This window comes from Sciurus vulgaris (assembly GCF_902686455.1).
Source record: "Sciurus vulgaris genome assembly, chromosome: 9".
NCBI lineage: Eukaryota > Metazoa > Chordata > Mammalia > Rodentia > Sciuridae > Sciurus > Sciurus vulgaris.
The window spans coordinates 17538404-17565000 of record NC_136469.1 but is presented as its reverse complement, the minus strand read 5'-3'; positions in this window follow the sequence as shown (position 1 = coordinate 17565000).

Genomic DNA, 26597 nt, shown 5'->3' with positions numbered 1-26597 from the left:
CCCTAACCCTAAACCTAACCCTAACCCTAACTCTAACCCCTCCTACCCCCCATTATATGTCCTCATCCGCTTATCAGCGAGATCATTTGTCCTTTAGTTTTTTGAGATTGGCTTATCTCATTTAGCATGATATTCTCCAATTTCATCCATTTGCCTGCAAATGCCATAAATTTATCATTCTTCATGGCGGAGTAATATTCCATTGTGTGTGTGTGTATATATATATATGCCACAGTTTCTTTATCCATTCATCAACTGAAGGGCATCAAAGTTGGTTCCACAATCTGGCTATGGTAAATTGAGCAGCTGTGAACATTGATGTGGCTGTATCTCTGTAGTATGCAGATTTTAAGTCCTTTGGGTGTAGGCCAAGGAGTGGGATAGCTGGGTCAAATGGTGGTTCCATTCCAAGCTTTCTGAGGAATCTCCATACTGCTTTCCAGAGTGGCTGCACTAATTTGCAACCCCACCAGCAATGTGTGAGTGTACCTTTTTCCCCACATCCTCGCCAACACCTGTTGTTGATGTGTTCTTGATAATCGCCATTCTAATTGGGGTGAGATGAAATCTTAGGGTAGTTTTGATTTGCATTTCTCTTATTACTAGAGATGTTGAACATTTTTTCATATATCTGTTGATTGCTTGTACATCTTCTGTGAAGTGTCTGTTCATTTCCTTAGCCCATTTGTTGATTGGATTATTTGTATTCTTGGTGTAGAGGTTATTGAATTCTTTATAGATTCTGGAAATTAGCGCTCTATCTCAAGTATGAGTGGCAAAGATATTCTCCCACTCTGTAGGCTCTCTCTTCACATTACTGATTGTTTCCTTTGCTGAGAGAAAGCTTTTTAGTTTGAATCTATCCCAGTTGTTGATTCTTGCTTTTATTTCTTGGGCTATGGGAGTCCTGTTAAGGAAGTCTGATCCTAAGCCAACAAGTTGAAGGTTTGGACGTACTTTTTCTTCTATAATTTGCAGGGTCTCTGGTCTGATTCCGATGTCCTTGATCCATTTTGAGTTGAGTTTTGTGCAGGGTGAGAGATAGGGGTTTAATTTCATTCTGTTGCATATGGTTTTCCAGTTTTCCCAGCACCATTTGTTGAAGAGGCTATCTTTTCTCCATTGCATATTTTTGGCACCTTTGTCTAGTATGAGAAAATTGTATTTATTTGGGTTTGTGTCCATGTCCTCTATTCTGTACCATTGATCTACCTGTCTATTTTGGTACCAATACCATGCCGTTTTTGTAACTATTGCTTTGTAGTAGAGTTGAAGATCTGGTATTGCGATACCCCCTGCTTCGCTCTTTCTACTGAGGATTGCTTTAGCTATTCTGGGTTTTTTATTCTTCCAGATGAATTTCATAATTGCTTGCTCTATTTCTGTAAGATACATCATTGGGATTTTAATTGGAATTGCATTGAATCTGTATAGCATTTTAGGTAGTATGGCCATTTTGACAATATTAATTCTGCCTATCCAAGAACATGGGAAATCTTTCCATGTTCTAAGGTTTTCTTTAATTTCTTTCTTTATGTTCTGTAGTTCTCATTGTAGAGGTCTTTCACCTCTTGTGAGATTGATTCCCAAGTATTTTATTTTTTTCGATGCTATTGTCAATGGAGTGGTTTTCCTAATTTCTCTTTCTGACGATTCATCACTTATGTATGAAAATGCATTGGACTTATGAGCATTGATCTTGTAACCTGCTACTTTACTGAATTCACTTATGAGTTCTAAGAGTTTTCTGGTGGAATTTCCAGGTTCCTCTAAATATATAATCATGTCATCAGTGAACAGGGATAGTTTGAGTTCTTCTTTTCCAATTCGTATCCCTTTAATTTTTTTGGTTTGTTTAATTGCTCTGGCTAGAGTCTCAAGGAGGATTTTGAATAGAAGTGGTGAAAGAGGACATCCCTGCCTTGTTCCAGTTTTTAGGGGGAATGCTTTCAGTTTTTCACCATTTAGAATGATATTAGCCATGGGCTTAGCATAAATGGCCTTTACAATGTTAAGGAATGTTCCCACTACCCCAATTTTTTCTAGTGTTTTGAGCATGAAGGGGTGCTGTATTTTATCGAATGTTTTTCTGCATCTATTGAAATAATCATGTGATTCTTAACTTATAGTCTGTTGATATGGTGAATGACATTTATTGATTTCCGGATGTTGAACCAACCTTGCATCCCTGGGATAAAACCCACTTGATCGTGGTGCACTATCTTTTTAATATATTTTTGTATGCGATTTGCTAAAATTTTGTTGAGAATTTTTGCGTCGATGTTCATTAAGGATATTGGTCTGAAATTTTCTTTCCTCGATGTGTCTCTATCTGGTTTAGGTATCAGGACTTTTCTTTGTTGGTAGGCTTTTGATGACCTCTTCTATTTCATTGCTTGAAATTGATTTATTTAAGTAGTGTATGTCCTCCTCGTCCAGTTTAGGTAATTCATATGTCTCTAGAAACTTGTTGATGTCTTCGAGATTTTCTGTTTTGTTGGAGTATAGATTTTCAAAATAACTTCTAATGATGTTTTTTATTTCACTCGTGTCTATTGTGATATTTCCTTGTTCATTCCGAATTTTAGTAATTTGAGTTTTCTCCCTCTTTCTCTGTGTTAGTGTGGCTAAGGATTTATCAATTTTGTTTATTTTTTCAAAGAACCAACTATTTATTTTGTTAATTTTTCTGATCCATTCTTTTGTTTCAATTTCGGTGATTTTGGCTCTGATTTTAACTGTTTCCTGTCTTCTACTACTTTTGGTGTTGGTCTGCTCTTCTTTTTCTAGGGCTTTGAGCTGTAGTGTTAAGTCGTTTATTTGTTGATTTCTACTTCTTTTGTTGAATGCACCCCATGAAATAAATCTTCCTCTAAGTATTGCTTTCATAGTTTCCCAGAGATTTTGATATGATGTGTCTTTGTTCTTGTTTACTTCTAAGAATTTTTTTATTTCCTTCCTGATGTCTTCTGTTATCCATTCATCATATAATAGTGTATTATTTAATCTCCAGGTATTGGAGAAGTTTCTGTTTTTTATTCTGTCATTTATTTCTAACTTCAATCCATTATTGTCTGATAGAGTACAAGGTAGTATCTCTATCTTCTTGTATTTGCTAACAGTAGCTTTGTGGCATAAAACACGGTCTATTTTAGAGAAGGATCCATGTGCTGCTGAGAAGAAAGTGTATCCGTTCTTTTTTGGATGGTATATTCTCTATAAGTCGGTTAACTCTAAATTGTTGATTGTGTTATTGAGATCTATGGTTTCTTTGTTCAATTTTTGTTTGGATGATCTATCCAGTGGTGAGAGAGGTGTGTTAAAATCGCCTAGTATTATTGTGTTGTGGTCTATTTGATTTCTGGGATTGAGAAGGATTTGTTTGACGTACGTGGATGAACCAATGTTCGGGGCATAGATATTTATGATTGTTATGTCTTGCTGATTTATGCTTCCCTTAAGCAGTATGTAATGTCCTTCTTTATCCCTTCTGACTAGTTTTGGCTTGAAGTCCACATTATCTGAAATGAGGATGGATACTCCAGCTTTTTTGCTGTATCCGTGTGCATGGTATGTTTTTTCCCATCTTTTCACCTTTAGTCTATGGGTATCTCTTTCTATGAGATGAGTCTCTTGCAGGCAGCATATTGTTGGATTTTTCTGTTTAATCCAATCTGTCAGTCTATGTCTTTTGATGGATGAGTTCAGGCCATTAACATTCAGGGTTATTATTGTGATATGATTTGTATTCCCAGTCATTTGACTCATTTTTGTTTTTTGTCATGATTTGATTTCTCCTTTATTTGGCTCTTCCTTTAGGCTCGTTCCTCCCGTTGCTGATTTGCATCGTTGTTTTTCATCTCTTTCTCATGGAATATTTTGCTGAGAATGTTCTGTAATGCCGGCTTTCTTTTTGTAAATTCCTTTAGCTTTTGTTTATCATGGAAGGAACTTATTTCATTGTCAAATCTGAAAGTAAGTTTTGCTGGGTATAAGATTCTTGGTTGGCATCCGTTTTCTTTCAGGGTTTGGTAAATGTTGTTCCAGGCCCTTGTAGCTTTTAGGGTCTGGATTGAAAAATCTGCTGATATTCTTATTGGTTTCCCCCTGAATGTAATTTGATTCTTTTCTCTCGTGGCCTTTAAAATTCTGTCTTTATTTTGCATGTTAGGTATTTTCATAATAATGTGCTTTGGTGTGGGTCTGTTGTAATTTTGTGTATTTGGAGTCCTATAAGCCTCTTGTACTTGGTTTTCCATTTCATTCTTCAGATTTGGGAAATTTTCTGATACTATTTCATTGAATAGATTGTTCATTCCTTTGGTTTGTTTCTCTAAGCCTTCCTTAATCCCAATAATTCTTAAATTTGGCCTTTTCATGATATCCCATAATTCTTGTAGATTCTGTTCATGATTTCTTACCATCTTTTCTGTTTGGTCAACTTTGTTTTCAAGATTAAATATTTTGTCTTCAATGTCTGAGGTTCTGTCTTCCAGGTGTTCTATCCTATTGGTTATGCTTTCTATGGAGTTTTTAACTTCGTTTATTGTTTCCTTCATTTCAAGGATTTCTGTTTGATTTTTTTTTTTCAATATCTCTAACTCTTTATTGAAATGATCTCTTGCTTCCTGTATTTGCTCCTTTAACTGTCTATTGGTGCGATCATTTAATGCCTGCATTTGCTCTTTCATCTCATCATTCAGTGCCTGCATTTGCTGTTTCATCTTCTCATTTGCTTCCCTGATTGTTTTAATTATGTACATTCTAAACTCCCTTTCTGATTTTTCTTCTGCTGTGCTGTCATTGGGTTTTATTGATATAGTACCTGGATTTGTTTGGGACATTTTCTTTTCTTGTTTTCTCATATTTGTCAGACGTCAGTGGGACTCTGTGAAATTGCAGATTTCCTCTGTTGGCTTATAGTGTCCCTGTAGATTTCCAGTGTATCACCTCCCAGCCTTCAGTAGCCTGAAGTCTAGGAGTAACTTGATAATGCAGTGCTCCCGAAGAAAGCTGCCCCTAGCCCACTACTGGTTCCAGGGCTTGGTTCTGGCTCTGTGTGGAAAGGCTCTCATGGGGGGCCTGCTTGGAGAAGCTGGTCGTGTGGGAGGAGCCCACCTCTGGAGAGCACAGGGCTGCCTGGGAAGACTCTAGCTGCCCTGCCTTACTCTAATAAGCCACCCGAATCCGGGCCTGCTGCCCTGGCCAAGCTTCACCGGGTAGGGGAAACTCACCTTGTGTCTCTATTTTAGTCCGCATCTCTCAATGCCTCCCCTTCTTGAATCCTGGGTTCTGGAGCGACTGGAGATGCAGTCACTCTGTAGTCTGCCATCTTGGATCTCCCCACAAATATGTATTGTGCATTTAGTGTCAGTAACCCTTTATGATGAATTACTCTAAGAATACAGTTTTTAAAAAACAATTTTATCTGTTGTACTATTGGAGTAGTAAAAGCTTTTTAGCATGGATAGAAAGTAGGAGAAGACAAAAGTGAGCTCCAAGTGAGTTTATTTCTTCCTTCCTCCCCATGTTCTCCATTCCTTGCTTTTTCTTTGCCTGTGCCTACCTGACTTTAGAGTCAGTAGCACTGTAAGAAACATGGACCAGTGGATCCATAGGTGAAGGTGGTGTCCAGACCTAATTGTATTATATTAATGACAGTGTGTGACCTTCCACACTCAGCTTCTGAAGTGTGTCACTGTCAAGAAATTTCAAGACCATTTTGGATGTTTGGGGACTATGTAGCTACATGTGCTATTGTTTGCTGGCTTCTTTTCTTCTGTCTGTCTGTCTCTCTCTCTCCTCTTTTTCTGTAATCTGTCCTCAATTCATGGGAGGGTACCAGATTCAAGGATTTGCACTGCATTTTTTGATAAATAATTAGCAATGCCAAATTACTTGGAGATGGTGTCTGCTAATTTATGGAGGAGATGATTACTTGCCAAAATTTTATAAAACAAATTCTGATATTTCCTATAATTAATTGATTCATTAATGTACTTGCTAAATTTCTGCCATGTGAACAGTACTATGCAAAGCAATGTTTATATCAGACAAAAACAAGCAAAAGCAAGCAAACAGAGACACAGTCAGACCCCCCCCATCTTATAATAAAAATTCAGATATATAAAAAAGCACAAAGACTATTCTAGAGACTATAAAGGAGCAAGCCACATATGCAATGTATCTGAGAAACTGCATATATCAAGGCTGATGTTTACTTTGTCTTTACACATGTGCCACTATTTTCATGACAGAAACAAATTATTACATTGCTAAGCCCATTACCCACCATACTGTAGGATGCAACTAAACTTCAAATGTATATGACAGAAGATATTATCCCTCCTCCTCTGTCCCTCCTTCTCCCCTTCCTTTTTTCCATATCTGTTATCTATTTCTGATTCTATTTGATATGTCGTCTAATTTTTTTTTGTCAAATGCTCTACAAATATATGTCCTTACATATGACTGGATATCCAGATGTATGGAATTTAGTCACAACCTCATTTTGATCTATTTTGAAATGAGATGTGTTTATTTTTAATCCATAATTTTGAAAACAGACACACATTCTTGTTTCCATGTACAATCTTAGATTATGTTTTTGCTTTTCTTTCTCTTCCTTGTCAAATCAATTATCCATTCTTTAGATGCTTTACTTTATGCATCACTTACAATTCTGTCTGAAGTTCTTGATTCTCCATCCAAAAATATATATGACTACTTATTTGCTCATGGAAATTACTCTATTTCTTCCTTATTCTATTTTTATCATGGCCTTAAAATTATACTCCTTCATTTAATCCCTTTATTTCTGTAATAATTATCTGTAATACCTGATACATTACTCCCAAATTGAGATACAAAAGTATCTTTCTGCTCCTTATGAACTACAATCTTACCCTTCAGTTTAGCAATAAAGGCTCACCACAGTTACTGTAATTTCCACAGCACAACCCCCCTGCATAGCATTCTAAAGATTACAAAGTTCCTTAACTTTTTAATCATGACAACCATGTTATAAGGTAAGTAAACTCTATTATTGTACTGAAAGAAATAGTGATTTTCCCCAGGTAACAGGGCAGCTGATAGCATCCCAACATAAATTTAGGTCTTCTGTCAAATACAGTTCTTACAAAATGCTGTGATTAATACCACTACTAATGTACATATCAAATGTCCCTAGAATGATACTACTGTACCACAATTATGAGTTACTTGGATACATAAAAATAAAGCACGTGAAAATTTTTATTACTTCATCCTTCCCCCAAAGGACTTAAATATACCTCCTTTATTAAATATGTTAATTTTTTAATGCATATGAGAAACAAGCTTATTTGTATAAACAGAATGGACTAAGAGACACAGGTCTAGAAAAGTGCGACTATTTACTGACTGTCTTGCAAGAGTGGGTGTCTGGCTGAGCAGACATGTCCAGAGCCTTTGCAATCAGCATTTTATTCTCCAGTGTTCAAGGTTCTCTCCTGATTCTCATTGGCTTAATACTATAGGGTGTACCATCTTGCCAGTGGCCTGAATTTTACATCTCCTATTGGGTTATTCCCTTTGTTTTCTTGTGACAGGAAGGCCTTTTGGGGGGGTGAGTTCATTCCGGCACATACTCAGTTTATCTTTGCTGGTTAGGCCTGCCCGACCCCTTACCTGACTGTCAAGGGGCTGTTCATCTGTCACACTCAGGTGTTATTTGCATGTATCTTTCCATGCTGCTCTCCCCTCCTGCTGATGTTCTACATCTCAATTTTACATTTAAGGCTTAATACTGTTTTCTCAAAATGGACCAGTGTACTGTTTCTCACAGTGTAGTAGAATTTGTCTTTTATTGTTTTTAAACATTAATTAAATTAAATTTCAACTTTTGCTACAGTATAGTTTTTTTTCATATTTTTATGTTTTGTGTACTTATATCTTCTGATATTTTAGAATATCATACACTACTTAGTATAATCGTTGTGCATAGGAAATATTTTCTGAAGCTAGCTAATTCATTACTGGTCTTTCCTGTGGCACAGTGTTTTATGACTAGTTTTCAGACTTTATATCCAATTGTGGTAGGCAGACTAATAACCTCCCAAAGATGGCTATGTCCTCCTTCCCAGATGCTGAATATGTTAGGTTACACACAAATAGGAGTTAAGGTCACAGATGGAATTAAATGTGTTAACCAACTGGTCTTGATATGGGAAGGTTTTCCTAGATTATTGGGTAGGCTCAAAATAATCTGAGGGTCCTCATAAATGGCGGAGGAAGGCGAAAGGGAGAGAACCAGAGGGTGGTAGTGTGAGACATTCCAGCATGACATGGCTGCTTTGTAGTATGGGGAGTTGGCCACGAAGAAAGAAGAGCAGCTGGCCCCTGGAAATTGGAGAAGGGGAGGCAAGGAATTCTCCCGAGGGTCCAGCCCTCTTAGCACCTTAGCAGCCAATTTCTCTCTGACTTCCAGAACTGTAAGATAAATTCACATTATTTTAATTCATTAAACTTGTGATGATTTTCTATAGTAGTCCAGGAAATAAATATACTATTCATACGCCATACGTTTCATAAAAATATTAAACATGAACTTTTGTGGAAAATCTGTGCTTTTTCTCTTTAGGCAGATGAAGAGAGTATCAGTTTAAATTTTCCACCAATGTTTCTGTGTGTATATGCAACCTGATTATTAAACAGTCTGTATCTAAATGCCAGTGAAAGGTCACTCGGCTCGGCATGTCCCCTGCTAACCTCTTCACCTGCACTTCTCATCATTATTCTCCTCTCGCAGAGACACTACCACAGTACTCCCAGGTTCTAATAAAGCTAAGCTTTCCCTTAAACTTTGTTATTTTCTCATTTCCCTCTCTTCCCTTCGTACACTTGAGTTTTAAAACTGCCTGAGTAACACATCCATGGCAAACCTTGCCCGTAGTCTGAATTGTGTCCTTGGTGTTATCTTTGCCTGCTATACTTCCCCTTATACTTGCTATATTGTCCTTGCCTTTTACTTCTGTTTTCCTCTCTCAATTTTAAGCCACTTAAGCACAGAAGTTATGCAGTTCTGAACTCAGTAGCTCCTCAGTAAAATATTGTGCAGTAAATGGGAGAACTGTCCTTAGTGAACCTCTCAAACTTCTCTCTGTGGCATATTTTCAAATTACATTTGGTCTTCAATTCTTTCACGTTACCTGTGCTTCCTCTGCTGATGTTTTGAATCTCTCCCTTCTGTGGTTTCATTTAACTAACATTCTATTTCCCTTCTTCCTTTTATTGCCAGTTTTTGAGATGCTGACCCACACCTGTGCCGCAGCTTCTACTGATTTCTGTTTTAATCCCTTGCAAATCCGGCTTCTGAAACCACCCTACGACTGAAATTATTCTCTTAATATCACCACCTGCCTGCTCAAATTCAATAACCTTTTCTCAATTCGTGTTTTATTAAATCTCTACGATTCTTTAGATTCTCTTGATCTATAAGCCTCTTTATTATTCCTGTTCTTCAGCTCTTTCTGGCCAGTTTATCTTTCCGTGCAGCTGGCACTTCCCCTCTTGATTCATAGCTGTGGTGTAGACTCAGATATTGGCCCTGTGTCTCCTGCTGCCCCTCCTGAAATTTCACATGCTCAGGCCTATTTCTTCTCATGGCTTCAAGTGCCACTTTTTGTTTTTGCTTCAGTCTCATTTCTGTGATTGCTAAATGGCAACACAAGTTTGTTACCCTGAGAGTATTTGAAACTCAACCTTTCTTAACAAGTATTACATTCCCTGAAACCAGCCACCTTTCTGAACATGCCCATTACTACCAGCCTAGTCTCTTTAGTTTTAGTCCCTTGTATTTGAGAACCCGGAGAATGCATGATCTTCTGTTTTTCTTTTGCTCATTAGATTGAATCATTCATGGTGTTTTCTTTGGTCAACAATAGAAATTGTGTTAATATTCACTTCTCTTGTCTTCTAATGATTCTTCAGTTACTCAATATTTCTCATTATTTTATCAGACATGGTTTGAGTAGCAATCTTAACTTTGTCCAGTTGTTTTGTAACTTCTGAAAGGCTTAGATTTTTTTTCGATTTATAGAGATAATACTAAAGTAGTTCATAGGAACTTTCTGAGAATGAATTAATATATATTAAACTTTTAGCATAATTTCTAACAAGTAAAAGCAATTATTAACTATTGCTATTATATCATCTACTAAATAAAATATTTTTTCACATTTTAATATCTCAGAAATGAGATTGTGTTTTACAGTCCATAGTATGTGGCGTACTGTGTGACAGGGTTCATTTACTCCTGAATGTAAAATAATTGAAAGACCATGATAGATCTTTCCATTGATGGTTTCTACAATTCAGTGAAGTTAGGTACAATTATTAACATTGTATCAGCAATAAGTGGTGTAATATTAAGTGGCCTTATTCCTTTCACCTTTCTTAGTAATTTTCTAGTTGCCTACATTTCCTAAATATCACTCTTATTCTTTCACTGATCTTGCCAGGTTGTCTCCTCTTCAGGGTCTCCCACCACACCCCACGCTCATTCCCACCTCCACACATTTGATCCTGTGCCTCTGTGTGCTTCTCCCTTCCCCATCTGTTGAATGTTTCTTGTCCCATGCATCAGACTCCATCTCAATACACGTTTCTATTAAAAGTCATTTTTAGTTTGAGAAAAGTTTACAAAAAACTAAACTACTCCCAAATGGGTATCAACATTTAAAAAAAAGTTTTAACATTTTACACATACAAAAATACAAACAATGGGATTAAAAATTTCAGAATATATTTCTGTCTTGTGTATTTAATTTTCTTCTTCTTTTTATTATTATTATTATTATCATGTACCTAATAAAGTGCTGTAGAGGCATATGGCTCCCTTCATGAATTCATTCGAGAGAGTTTGCCTTCTTCCCTGAATCACAAGAGGGCAGTCTCCTTGCCTTTCTCCTTCTATAATCATCATTCAGAAGTTTTGGACATTTTCCCAGAGGCTGTTCTGATAGTGGGTCCATTTATTTATTTATTTACATTTTTTTCTGAGAGCCGTGTAAGGAAGGACTCAAGCTAAATGTGAGAGGCCACCTCTGGTGCACAGATAACATTTCCAGACAGAACTACAGGTTTGGCAGTGAACAAGAAGCTGGCAGAGAGACCGGAGAGGACACCTGTTCCCTGAGTGCTGTTTGTTCCCTAATGAGAGGAAAAGAGCGGGCACGGGTCCTGATTTTCACATTCTCTGTATGTAATAGGATATTCAAGCTTTTTTTCAGAAAAGAAAATTTGAATATTTTATGCTCAATAAAGTGTATACAGCACATCTTTAAGTCAAACAATGTATATATCAAGGACAAATTCAAAAATACATTTTTATAGTATTCATTTTAAGAAAAAGTGGATTTTGAGTGATATAAACTATTAAAAATTTTGGATTAAAATATTGATGTCCACCTGAGGACAGGATTTGGATTTAGTAGGAGACTGAATGGATGAGTGAAAATTGGAAAAGTTATTTTGAATACTAGCCTACATTTATGCATGATAATTATCTATGCATCTGGTATTTAGTAATGTAAAATGATAAGAAATCAGAATGTTACTGATTTAGATTTATGTCTGCCATATCACATACTGTTAAAAGAGACAAACTCACTAAAAACATATTTTAAATAAATATATGAATATCCCTTTATTCACTAAGATTTTCTTGTCTTAATGCAAAACTATGTAAATTATTGTTAAATAATTTAATATTTTTGTATTGATTCCTCTTCTTATTGCATCTGCACTGTCTTTAATAACTCTTAATCTGCCAAAACTGTCAGAATCCAACCATTTTGACTAATGTAACTTCTTTTTATATTCTCTTAATCACAAAATTCTTGAAAATGGCTTTAGGGATGTTTTGAAATTGTTGTAGAAAGCTCAGATGGATCTATCTAAATTTAAACACTATACATGTTGCCAAAATGAAATTACTTTGATGCAACTTACAGTTGTTATAATTTGTCTGTTCTTCTTTTAACTCAATATCTCTGATAGTGTGCATGCCGTATACTTTTCTAGATTAAAGGGTCAAAATCATTATTTTAATTACCCAACCAGATAAGAGTATCCAATGATTTTATTTTTAAGGGAAATGCATTGACATATTCCAATTCTGGTTGTGTCTGAAGTTGAAACACAGATATTAACATGGACATTGAAGAAAACAAGCAGTAAACAGGATTGAAAAAAACCTGTATAAGGGTTATATGTTTTCTGTTTACTGTATATACCAATAGGAAGATAAAACTGTATAAGAAGCATATGCTAAATACTTTTATATTTATATTTAAGATTATTCAAGGCTAACCAAGATAACTCATTTAGGTGCATTCATTCACTGTTGTTCATCCAAGTCTCAAGTACAGTTCAAGAGGTAGATAGTAGGGACAAGAGGCATTTATTTGAATCTTTCCGCACAGGCAGATCTACATAAGTACAATGTAGATGTGAGTACTAGAGAATCTTTAGAGATTTTGTACATGTGATAATACACTTGAGGGGGAAAAAATTATAGATCACACTCTAATATTCAGATGTATTTCTCATGTGTGTACGTGTGTTTTGTAAATCTGGAAGGGGAGAAGATTTTCTTCATCTTGCTTTTAGTGTGATTTCAAACTAGTATTCGGTTTCTAAATAATATTGGGTTTGTTTTCTAGACAATTATATTCATGTTTGGGAGAAATACACACATAATAAGTGGAGTTAATCACCTCAATGAGGTCAGATGTTTTTCCTTTGTCTTAAGGTTTCCCTCTCAATTCACATGTATATACTCCCTGGAAACGTGTTTTTGTTGTTGTTGTTTTTGTTTGTTTGTTTGTTTGTTTGTGTGTGTCTGCGAACAAATACAAGATCCAGGATCAGTTCGATTAACGTGAGAGGAAAGTAAGAGAAGCAAAGAGAACATATACAGATACTAGCCTCTGGGTTTCTGGTGTGATGGAAAGGGAAGGGATTGAATTCGTTAACAAAAACAAGCAGAATGCAAAGACCTGGTATGATCTAAGAACACGTTCCTCTCACTTCTTGATTTTGTTGAGGGAAAACAGAATCTTAAGAACTGGACATTGTACAGCACCAGAAGGGCAAATTTACCACCATTGTGGGTGAATTGCGTATTGTGAGGTCCTAACCCCCCACAACTCAGAATCTGATGTTATCTAGAAGTAGTGTCTTTGCAGATGCAAACGAGTTTAATGAGTTTATTAAGGCTAACCTCCTCTTAATTTGATTAAATCTGCAAAATTTAACTAGTAACTGGCTAAACGTGAATGTGACCTATTTCTGGAAATAGTATTTTTGCAGATTTAACCAATTTAAGATGAGGTTATTAGAGTGTTCTCTACTCCAATATGATTATTGAGTCTTTATAAAAAAGGGGAAATGTGGACACAGACAGACACAAAGAGAAGACAGTGTGAATATACATAATGAGAAGGCGGCCATGTGATTGGAAGGGTGTATCTATAAAAGAAGGGAACTTAATGATTGCTAGCAACACCAGATCTAGAGGAGGTAGAGAAGTCGTCTATCCAGAGTCCTGGAGTGATTGTATACCTGTCAATACCTTGATTTTGGACTTTGCTCTTAGAACTATGAGGCAATACATTTCTGTTATTTTAAGCCATCAGTTTGTCAGACTTTATTAAATCAGTCCTGGAAAATCAACATAACCATCATCATCCTCACTACCTACCTGCTGACTTTCATAATTTTCATACTTTTTTTTTACCATGGTATATTCTCTATGCCTCAGCCCTTAACAGATAACCAGGCAGTCTTTGGTTTTCAAAAGTATTTTCATCAGCATCACCTTCATGTCAGGGATGAGAAGTTCATCCTGCATAAATGTAAGGAAAAATATCTTAGAACAAAAACAATTAGTTCTAATAGAAATAAGTAACTTTTGAACAAATCCATAGCTTTGATAGTTGCATCCTAAACACTGAAACTAGATCTAAAAACCAAAACTTGGTTTACGTGATCAAGTGAGATTTATACTGGAATGCAAGGATAATTTGGTAGAGAATAATCTATCATTGTGAAATAACACCATAACAAAAGCAAGGGTGAAGACCTCATGATGATCTCAATACGGAAAAAAAAAAAAAAGACAAAATTCACTATCCTTTCCTAATAAGAACATTTATGAAGCTAGGAGTAGTAGAAATCTAACTCAACATAATAAAAACTATATATGACAAACCCACACATATTATAGAGAGTGAAAGACTGCAATATTTCCCTCTGAGACTAGGATCCAGAATGTTCTCTCTTACCACTTCTATTCACATACTACTGGAAGTGCTGGTGAGACAAACTAGACCAGAATCTAAAGAAGTAGCCTATTCAGAGACTCAGATTGCTTTTCTAGGGTCTGGAGGTATAACATTGTATTATTTATCTGACATCATGCTGGTTTTTTTTGTTTGTTTGTTTGTTTGTTTTTTGTAATGTAGGCAACCAATGCTATAAACTTTCCTCTTATAACTGCTTTCATACTGTCCCAGACATGTTGATATATTGTATTTCTGTTCTCATTTTTCCTAAAAAATTTTTTTTAGTTTCTCTCCTGATTTTTTAATGATTTTCCTCATTCAAAAGCATATTTTTCAATCTCCACGTTACAATAGTTTCTGTTTTTTATCTTGTTACTGATTTCTAGTTTCATTCTATTGTGATCTGATAGGGTGTGAGGAATTATTTCTAGTTTTGTATTTCCTCAGACTGGCTTTGTTTCCCAATATGTGGTCTATTTTAGAGAAGGTTCCATGTGCAGCTGAGAAGAAAGTATATTCAGTTGTTGAGGGGTGAAATATTTTATAGATTGTCTGATAGGTCTGTTTGATTAATAATACTTATTAATTCTGAAGAGTCTTTACTTAGTTTACATCTGAATGACATGTCTATTGGTGAGAGAGGTGTGTTGGTATGTTGAAATATCCAGTATGATTGTACTGAGGTCTATGTCTTTTTATTGAATGACTTTTTTTTTTTTTTTTTTTTTTTTTTTTTTTTTTTTTTGTGGTACTGGGAATTGAACTCAGGGCCTTATGCATGCAAGGCAAGTCCTTTACCAACTGAGCTATATCCCTAGTGTCTAGTACGGCTTTTTTTTTTTTTTTTTTTTTCTAAATATATATAGGTGCACTGACATTTGAGGCATAAATATTTACAATCATTATATATTATTGTTGGATAATTCTCTTAACCAGTATGAAGTGACCTTCTTGTCTCTTTTGATTAATTTTGGCTTGATGTCTACTTCTCTCCTCCTTCTTATATAAAACTAATCTTATTGGATTAGGACCCAATCATATGTGCTCATTTAGCTTTAATTACCTATTTAAAGATTCTTCCTTCAAATACAGGCACATTTTGAGGTCTAATTGCAGTTAGAGTTTTAGCACGAGATTTGATGGAGTTGGCTTCATGTAGTCCATCACATGAAGACATTTGTGCAACAATTTTTTTCTCTATGATTTTGTAATGTGATTCTTCTTTACTACAAATTAGAATAATCCAAAATATTATCTTGATCACTAAAATTTCAGTTAACAATTTAGGCTAAATTGCATAAAATTAAACTTAATTACATAAATTACATAAAATTAAACTCAAAGGACTGGCTTGTATGACAACAATCTATTTTGTCAAAGAACAGAGAAACTCTTGGAGGAGGTGGTGGACCTGAACTGTGAGCCCCAGATGGGACATTTGATGGGAGATCTATTAGTCACTACGCTGTAGGGAAGAGTACTGGGTATCTGAGAAAGGAAGAAGTTCTCCGAAGATTTTGAGGAGATACTGGGGCTAGTCCTGACCTTATCAGCCTGGACAAGACATTGTGCATTTTAGCAGTTCCACCTGATTTTCTCTACTTTCTTGTGTTATTCTTAGGTATGGGCCAAGGTTCTGTGTTTAAAAAGAAGAAGAAATGTGTGTGTGTGTGTGTGTGTGTGTGTGTGTGTGTGTGTGTGTTCCAAAATACTGTGATCTAGATGTGGAGTGTATTTCTTCCTCATAAGTTGTCTAGTCAGGACTGCAAGGAGGTTCGCTTACATATTGTCCCTTGTATCCTGGTTCTTAGTATCATTTGCTCTACCATCCCCCATGATCACTGGTAGATTGGCAAATGTTTAACAACCAACTTTCCAAGTGTAATGCCAACATGATGTTGGTTTATATTTCCTATATATTAAGAAGGAGACAGAGAGAGAGAGAGAGAGAGAGAGAGAGAGAGAGAGAGAGAGAGAGAGAGAGAGAGAAAGAGAGAGAGAGAGAGAGAGAGAGAGAGAGAGAGAAAGAGAGAGAGAGAGAGAGAGGAGAGAGAGAGAGAGAGAGAGAGAAGAGAGAGGAGAGAGAGAGAGAGAGAGAGAGAGAGAGAGAGAGAGAGAGAGAAAGGAAGCCTTGGAATGTATGTCAGTCCTTCACACATTAGTCAATAGCATGACTTCTTTCCTGAATCAAATAATATTGAAATACTGGAAAGCTGCTTCTCAATAGTATGTGCTAGTCATAATGGAAACGTCATAAACATATCAATCTTTAAGATCTAGTCTGCCTTATTAACTTTTTATTAATTACTACCTTAACTCTAGACAATTGTTATACAATAAATCAAGCCTTGATTTGTAGGATTTGATGATTTCTGATTTCTGCAATATAAAAATTCCGACATGGTTGATATTAGGCTATTTTCAATCACATTGCTGAATAGTGAATTGGAGATAGAGGGACAGTAACATGCAATTATTTAGGATTTCTACCTTCTGAGAAAAACAAATTTTTGTTTTCAAGACTGTTGGGAGTAATATGAAGGCTATCTAATGAGTAAAACTCATTACCACGTATCTTTAAAATTCTCAAGAAATGTGTGAAACTGCTATCTCAGAAGCCACAAATTGTAAGGCATAAAGGTAAAATAATATTTCTCTTTAATAGTTTTCTAACAATGACCCTCAAGCAGAGCTCATTTATTTTGGGACAACATTTCCATTTCCAGTGTAAATACTGTATAGTGATGTTAATCTATTTGTAGAACCCTGGTTAGAGATACTGACCTAATTCTTCAGAGTTTACTTTACTCCTTTGACTTTAGAATGCTAACAGAAACTAACTTACCCAGCCACAGTTTAACTTAGCGGGGCATACTAGGAAAACTAACGAGTTCTAGAAGATTCAAAGTAACTTATATTTTCTCCTTAAATGCTCAAAAAATAGGTAGTCATGAGATATAAAAGTAAGGTCTTACTCTTATCTCTGAGGTCTTGATTAAATTTCCAGCATGTCGTAAGCATTGACATAGAAAGTTACCTGAGCAACCCTTGATGGAGTCTGTTCTTCCACCTCCCTTTTTCTTAGGAGGGAACACACTGGCAGAGTAGCAGCAAGCAGATCATGCTTCTGAAATAAGAGTAGATCCAGCTGGACCTAGGCCAGGCCGACATGGACTGGATTGTTCTTCATTTGGCAAAGGAGGATCTGAGATGAGAACTTCCTTTGAAGTTGTTGAATGACCATAGTCATGGAGAGCAATGATATTAGCAATAGAATGATAATTTTTCTTTTCCAAATCTTTAATAAGTTCTTCATGTTTCTTCAGTTTGATTCAGGGGAAAAATTATGTATTGTGTGTGATTTCCACATATTCCAATATTTCAGCAAATATTGCATGCCCTCTGGTGCCTAAAGGATCAGAATATTTAAAGATGTTTTATTTATAATATTTTGAAAATAAGTTACCAGGATTTATAACAGGAAAAAATTGGTAATACATTCAAAATTATTGGATGAAGATGTTATTGCTAACTCTTAATTCAAATCTGCATAAAACATTTCCAAATACGTACTTTGTGGATGGATTCTTACTGCTCACATTTCGGACAGATCAGATCTGAAAATGTGTGGTTTCATGAGGGTCTTTAAAAAACTGTTCTGTGTGCATGTGCTGAATGGTATGAGCACACTAATAGTAATAACTGTCACTTAATATCTTTTTAACTCCGTGTTTGACAAGTGATTGAATTGCAGAAGTATGTCACACAAGGAAAAAATACTTATCCCTGTACAATTTGTATATTTTTATGGTGAAATGTTAAAATTTGTTTCAAAAACAAGTTGTTGTATTTTATGGAGTAGCCTTTCAAATGGCCTAATACCTCCCTTTCTAAATTTGTGAAGTGGCATTTATTGATAAAGAACAGTTTGTGTCCTCTGCCTAACAGAGATGATTGAATATGAGTGAAAAAGAATAAGAATGGGATCAAAGGAGAAAGAAAAGATCCAAGATTTCCAAGTAGAAGAAATCAGAAACTGTGTGTGAAGAAATATAAAGAGGAGAATGAATGTAGTTATATCTGGTAAGGGGGAAATGTATAAAACAACTTAAAGACTCTTGAGTTTGTTCTCTTTCATTTGAAAATACCAACATATATCATATTCAGGTGGTTGCAAGAGTTCCAGATCTCAAGAGACTCAAGCCTTTTTTTGTTGGGGGGGGGGGTGACTGGGGATTGAACCTGGGGGCTCTTAACCACTGAGCCACATCACCAGCCCTTTGTATTTTTTATTGTGAGACAGGGTCTCGCTAAGTTGCCTATTGTCTTGCTGAGTTTCTGACGCTGGCCTTGAACTTGAGATCCTCCTGCTTCAGCCTCTTGAGTCACAGGGATTACAAGGTGCACCACTGTCTGCTGACTTCAAGCCTTTCTTGAAAAAGAAGGCCTAACATTCTAAAGCATTAAAATAAGGATATTTTCTCATATTTATTTCAGAAATAATACTCATTAAATTATATTGAGTATAATTATAGAAAGCACTTATTGCAAGTTTAATATGTCCTAGGCACTCTACTAAACATTTCAGATATCTTTTCAGATCTCATTTAATTCTTACTGTCATTCTATCTGGTAGGAACCTTTCAAGCTGAAAAAACTGAGCTTTTGTATGGCAAATAATTTGTGCAGGATCACACAATTAATAAGTGACAGATCCAGAAATCCAGTCCTGTGTTAACATCTAAGTTATAAAATGCAGTTGTGATAAATCAGTGGGAAATAAGCAAACAATATATGTAAGAGTTCTTGTAATTACTCTGGCTCTGGATAGAGCCAAATCTCTGAAACCCTGTATTGACAGGAAATACACACTATTTTATGCCACGCTCAAATTTCCAGACTTAACTGAAGTGATAGCATACTTTTTAATTCTCAAAAAAGAGAAACAATCTTTCAAAGTATTGAAGTAAGATATAATAATTAACTGAATAATTTCACCTGAACTGTGTCCAAAATTCTTGAGGACATTTGCATTTTTCCCTTTAAATGATAATTACATTTTTGTTCTTTAAATGATAATGATATTTCACTATAACATCATATAATGCTCAAAAGAATCCTAATACCATTGAAAATATCAATTGGTAATTACCAGATGTTTTTAACCATTGGCAACTACTTCATCAAATTATTTATACCAAGGCAGGAACCTATACAAGATGTGGACAGTGAAGATTCTGTGTATCTGAAATATTTTTTTCCCCTCCAGAACTTATAAATAACTGGGAATGTGTCATTAACTTATAATGTTTTCATTTGGAGAAGCATTTGGTGTGAACCCAGTTGCAAGACTGAATTATGCTTTGCACGTATAATTACAAAGCAGTAGGACACCCAATTAAAGCTCTCCAGCGGGAGGAAGCCGTGCGGGCCGGTAATGATGAGGTACTTTCAAGGATAGATTAGAAAGTAAGGCACATATAGAAATTAATTTAAACAGCAATGTTTTTCCTAGGGTGAGAAAAATGAAATTCTTTTTCAAGGGTAGAGGTGGAAAAAGGAATAGGAGATGGATAATGACAGAGTCCAAAGAATACCTGTTGGGGAGAAAAAAAGCAAAAGAAAACTCTTCCACTAGTATGTTTCATAAAATATTCATTCATTCTAAAAACTCAGTTATAATGGATATTTTAATTTGATTCATGTTTGTAATCACTTATGTGTATAAATATATATTTTAAAACGTCATGCTGTATACCTGAAATACATTTTTTTTTAAATAAAAATTCATGATGATGCTTTATGTACCAATTTTTTTGCATCATGGGGTTCCCGGATATTTGATTAAACATTGTTCTGGGTGTTTCTGTGCAGATGTTTTTAGATAAGATTAACATTTACAGTTATAGACCTAGTAATGTAGGTTGTCTTTCCTTATTTGGATGGACCTTGTCCAACCAATTAAAAGTTTGAATGGTACAAAAATCTGACCTTTCCCTGAGAAAGAGAAAATTCTCCTGTCTGCAGGCATTCAAAATGGTGCGCCATCTCTTCCTGATTTCTGGCTTTCAGAATCCAACTGGGATATCAGTTCTGCAGATTCTGATCTTGCCAGCCTCCATAATTATGTGACCCAATTCCTTTATAATAACTAGATAGGTGAATCTCCTAGTCTGTTTTTCTGCAGAACCTTAATATACTTACCTTTTATCAACTTCATTGTCATGTATATTTGAATTATGGGTGTCCTATGCATAGATAATAGAATCCTCTCCTAAGCCACTATAAGAAACTGGTGGAAATAATGTACGGAAATAGATGTGTTAGGATAACTATCAGCAGGAAAATCTTTGGACTAATCAGTTGGGGTTTAAGAATTATGAGAAGCATAAGAGGGACAAGTTTGTATATATAAAGATCACTTATTTTGGTATGTAAGAGCAAATTTTCATCAATTATTTATTCTAGGGTAACAAGCTACTCTAAAATTTGGTTACATAAAACAACACACTAGCAGATCTACTTCCTAGGTAGCTCTCCCACAGGCTTGCACATTAGTACTGATGACTGAGGGCTTGGTCTTTTATTCATGGCTACGTAGGTCTCCTCCCCTAGCATGGTGGTTAGGTCCTAGTGGCACTGTCTCAAGAGGTGGGACATGGAAACCCTATTTTTACCCTAGCCCCAGAAAGTGGCACAGAATCACTTCGGCAGAATGCTATATTGGTCAGAAAGTCAAAGAGCCTGTATTGAAAGAGACAGATTATAAACCCTGCTTTTCAGAAAGAGAAATGTCATAATGTTTCGGGATCATGTTTCTAAACTGCCACAGTATCTTGCCATAAGTTATCTACATTCCCTACATATGTAAAATATACTCATCTTCTTTCAGTATCTTAAATCTTCTTATCCTATTATGGAATTGAGCTCAGGTTCCAAACCCAGGATTTTATCAATGAAATAAAATCCAAATACCAGATGAGTCTACTTGGGTTTGGCTTCTTAGCATCTTGATCACTTAGACCTTTGGTAATTAGACCACAGTGCTGCTCTATAGGGATCATTTTCTGTGGTTCTTACCACTCTCCTGACACCTAGATTTGCCCTTTGAATCCTCATAAACCAGCTTCTCAATCATTCAATTTAGGGATACAAAGTTCTGTTCCATTTTAGTCTAAGTCTGGAGCCATTTTGACCAGAACAATTCTCTTTAAAATTGTTTTCACTGAATATAATTTGTGTTCTATTTGACCAAAATTATAACCACTTGTCTTTGTAAGATAATCCTTCTCAATCCTGGACTCCCCGTGATGCTTCTGTAAGGTAACTGTCTTAAGACTTTTGAAAGTCCCATTATTTAGTTGAGAGGATTTGCAAGTTATGCGGTTTTGATTTTTACAGGCCCTTCTGTTTGTCTAAAGGGCTTTTGGAGTTACTTTCTGAATTCTTTCTTAAATCTCAACAAGGAATCTTATAGTGTCAGAATTTGATTTGGAGCATCAGAGTATTTGTCATTTTGCATTTTTTTTGTCATATAGAGAGATTGGGAGAACAAAGTATTTTTTTTATTTAGCTTTTAAATTTTTACACACTGCATTTTGATTCATTGTACACAAATGGAGTACATCATTTTGTTTCTACAAAACAAAATGTACACGATGTAGATTCATACCATTGGTGTAATCATACATGTACATAGGGCAATGCTGTCTGTCTCATTCCACCATTTTTCATACCCCCTTCTTCTCATTTCCTTCTACATATTCTAAAGTTCCCCCATTATTCTCTCATTCCCTGCTCCCTCCCCCATTATATATCATTCCCCACTTATCAGGGAAAACATTTGACCTTTGGTTTTTTGGGCTTGGCTTATTTCACTTAGCATGATATTCTCCAATTCCATCCATTTATTTGCAAATGCCATAATATTATCCTTATTTCTGGCTGAATAGTATTCCATTGTGTATATATACCAGTCTCTTTATCCATTTATCTGTTGAAGGGCATCTCAGTTCCACAATCTAGCTATTGAGAACTGAGCTGCTATAAACATTGATGTGGCTGTGTTACTGTAGTTTGCTGATTTTAGGCACTTTGGGGATAAACCGAGGAGTGGGATAACTAGGTCAAAATGTAGGTCCATTCCAAGTTTTCTTAGGATTCTCCATGCTGTTTTCCAGAGTGGCTGCACTAATTTGCAACTCTACCAGCAATGTAAAAGTGTGCCTTTTCCCCCACATCCATGCCAACATCTATTATTGTTTGTATTCTTGATAATCGCCATTCTAATTGGAGTTAGATGAAATCTTAGAGTTGTTTTAATTTGCATTTCTCTAATTACTAGAGATGTTGAACACTTTTCCATGTATTTATTAATCACCTGTATGTCTTCTTCTGTAAAGTGTCTGTCCATTTCCTTGGCCCATTTATTGACTGGTTCTTTGTACTTTTGGTGTAAAGTTTTGTAGTGTGAAAAGAGAGCCTTATAGAGTGGGAGAAAATCTTTCCCACACGCACTTCAGATAGAGCACTTATTTCCAAAATTTATAAAGAACTTACAAAGTATTTTTAGTTTTGAATTTTGCAAGTTCTGGCTCTTTTGTACATAACTGATGCATATTAAGGGTCCCCTTTCTTTCCATTTCCAATAACATCCACTTCATTATCCTTTAAACAAACCTCACCAACAGCCGCCTCGATGCCCTTTGGGCTTTTGCACTGAAACCCTCCCTTGGGCCCCCTGTCTTCCACCTACTTCCGCCCCAAACCAATAATGCATGTTGACTGTTGTTTTGGAATCATCCTTCTTCCAGGTAATGGAGTCTTCGCAGGTAATCTGTCACTAACCATGCCAAAACTTGGTGACTTCAAATATTAATAACCTGTTAGTTTTCTCACAAACCTGCAATTTGGGCAAGGTTTAGCTGGGAGTCTTGAATTAGGAGTGTCAGAGATTTGGGTCTGTGTTTTCAAACCTCCAAAATGTACACATTAAAAATATGAAAAAATACACAACTATTCACTTCAGAGTAGTGATATGATACTTTTGAGCAGCACAACATAGTGGTCAGTGTATTCATATTTTAAAGTGAGAAATGATTGAGATTCGAGGAAAATAAAACTTTATAAGTCTCTGATAACTTCTGCTTATCATAGAAAATATTAAAATTGTTGATATATAATTTAAGTGAGACAACTATGGCTTTTGATGGAGAAGAAATCAGATTTAAGACAAAAAGTACACTGTGGGATTAATTCCAATATGTTCTTTCAGAGCCGTATAAACCAGATATTTCCCGCTTGCTTTTCCCTTCTATAACATCCCCTCTCCTTACCACATTGCTTTCAGTTTTCCTCTATTTCCCCTTTCTACCAACTTCTATGAAATCCTCTTTATTTGTTGCTTGGTTGGTTGATTTTGAAGTATTTTGTTTATGATATTGGTTTTATCCATTTTTTTTCCCCTGGGACATTGACTTTGTTTCTTTCATTACCATCCTCCCCCTCCTCCCCCTCCTCCTCTGCCTCCTCCTCTCCCTCCTCCTCCTCCTCCCCTTCCTCCCCCTCCTCCTCTGCCTCCTCCTCTCCCTCCTCCTCCTCCTCCCCCTCCTCCCCCTCCTCCTCTGCCTCCTCCTCTCCCTCCTCCTCCTCCTCCCCTTCCTCCCCCTCCTCCTCTGCCTCCTCCTCTCCCTCCTCCTCCTCCTCCCCCTCCTCCCCCTCCTCCTCTGCCTCCTCCTCTCCCTCCTCCTCCTCCTCTCTCTCCTCCCTCTCCTCCTTCCCCTCCTCCCTCTCCTCCTTCCTTTTCTTCTTCTTCTTCTTTTTGGTGTTTTTGGTTTGTTATCAGTTGAACCTATTTCCACATTTGTAGACAGACTCAAGTTAGAGTTTACTGAATATGTGCTTCCACCCTTCCAAGTTCTGAAATAAATTTAGAACTGTTTAATTAGAAAAATTGGGTGTCAAACAACTCACAGCAAATATAGCATTTCCTTTAGTTTTGAGAATATTTTTATTCCAGATCCAAATTATTCTTCTGAAGGTAATCAAAAGAGCCCCAGAGGTTAATTGAGCAACCAAATGAGCAGACTATGAAATTCCTATCTTACTCCGAAAGAAAACTTCATTGTCTTTGTCCCATTTGTGGTTTGCCTTCAGTGCAGCAAAAAGTTGATTTTGTTAGTTTAGGCTGAGACTTACAAGAAGGAGAAAGAGCTTGGTATGAACAGGAGAGGAGAAGAGAGGCTCAAAAAGCATAGTGGCTTTTAAGTTTCACAGGAAAACTTTAAGGGAACTGAGGATGCGGGTACAGGGGAAGTAAGGCAGAAAGGGCTTTCTGTTGTGTTCATCAAAAGCGGGACAGAAAAGCACTACAGATTCAACTGTGGAGAAGAATGGAAAATGAGGCATCATATTTTATTTTTTACAATCACACTTTACTGAAATAGTATTTTATGATGAAATAGTCTGCAGATTGAAAGTTCTCTATTCTATGAAATACTCATATAGGATTAGATTTTCCAATGGAAAGTCTACCTGTAATTGCTTATGGCTCTATAGAAGTTATATTATGAATTCAAAACACTGCAGAAGTAATATTCAAACATTCTTGCTTCTGCTAATATTATAATTCTTAAAATAGTTGAAAAAGGTAAATTAAATTTTTCTAAACTTTATAGGGATGTTAAGCTTAATGTACCACAAAGTACTTAACCAGCTTAAAAGGTGGCTCATTCAGAAAGAATTGCCTAAAAAGGCTTAGATGTTATATAATTTTTCTCAATATTTAGAGGTGTTGTAATTGTGATTTTAGCTGACTTGTATCCAGGATTACACTCAACACTGTTGGGTGTATCAACAATGGCTTGACCCTTAATAGAAATGACCCAAAAGGCCTGTCATATAATATCTTAGGTGAAAACAAATTTAATATTGTAAACATTTTTAAAATATTTCTTAAATATTTATTTTTGAAAATAAATAATTATCTAAGTGTCTCAGGCTTTCATTTAAAAAATAAAGTTTTCCCCCACTCCTTGTCTTTCTTTCCTCACATGTGTGGTCCCTATAAATACATGGAATTCCGCTGTAAATTCTTACTGGCATAGAAACAAAATGAAAAGGAAATTTCCATTTTCTTTTTGAGAAGGGCATATGAATGGTTAATTGGATCTGTAGTATCTAGCATTCTAGCAAGGTGTGTTGTTCGTGCCCTTTAAGGACTTCAGAAGGGAGAATGCCTGCACCAGACAGTTCATAAAATGAGGGAAGATATGCACTAAGTTTTCTTGGTGTTCCCAGTACCTTCTCTCTATTCCAAGTGACTGCAGTAGCTTTTTTGCTTATATTGTTAGGAGATACTTACAGCTGGGATTGGTCTCTGTACATGCGGGAACTAAAGACAAACAAAACTTAAAATAACCTAATAAAAATACACAGTGAAGACTGGAAATTAAACAGAAAATCTAGGTGTCATTGGTGAATATTTTGGTTCCTTCTTATTATTCATTTTTGGGAAACTGTCTACCTTTTTGATACGTTTCCGCTGCTTCTTTTATCTGCTTTTATTGTTTTCGTATTCTGTGCTGTAGTAATTGCATGCTCTCTGTCTCTAAAATGCTCAAATGACTCTACATTCTAACTGCTTTAATCATTGACTCATGGGAACTCACCTTGATCCATGCATTAAGTGTTATTTTGGTGTTCCTGACCCACATTCCTTGTTCCCTATATGCATCCCCATACCCGAATCTATTGCTTTACTGGTTAAGAGGAGAATGTTCTGGATTATGATAGAATACATTCTTTGAACTTTGTTAAAAGCTCAATATCTTATTGGGGTAAGCCAAAGTTTTAGAACAGAAAATGTTACTTATTTTTTAAACAAGTCTTGGAGTTTCTTAAAAGTTATCTAGTGCTTGTCTAGATGAGTTGTTCTCAATGTTGGCTACACTACAGGATCACCTAAGAAACAAACAAACAAAAGAAAAATACAGAAGCTGGTGGTCTCAAGACTTAGTTAAGTAAAATCTTTATTGGCAAACCTGGACATTACTACTTTTTTATATATTTTAGATAATTTTAATTGAAGTGTGTATTGAAAAATATCATTCTAGATTAAAGTTCTAAACTTACATGTACATGAAATTCACCTGTGAATTTGATTAAAATACAGATTCTAATTCAGTAAATTTGTGGTGAAGTCTGAGATTCTGCATTTCTGGTAAGCATCTAAGTGATTTTAATAATGCTGGTTTATAAACCACTTTCAGC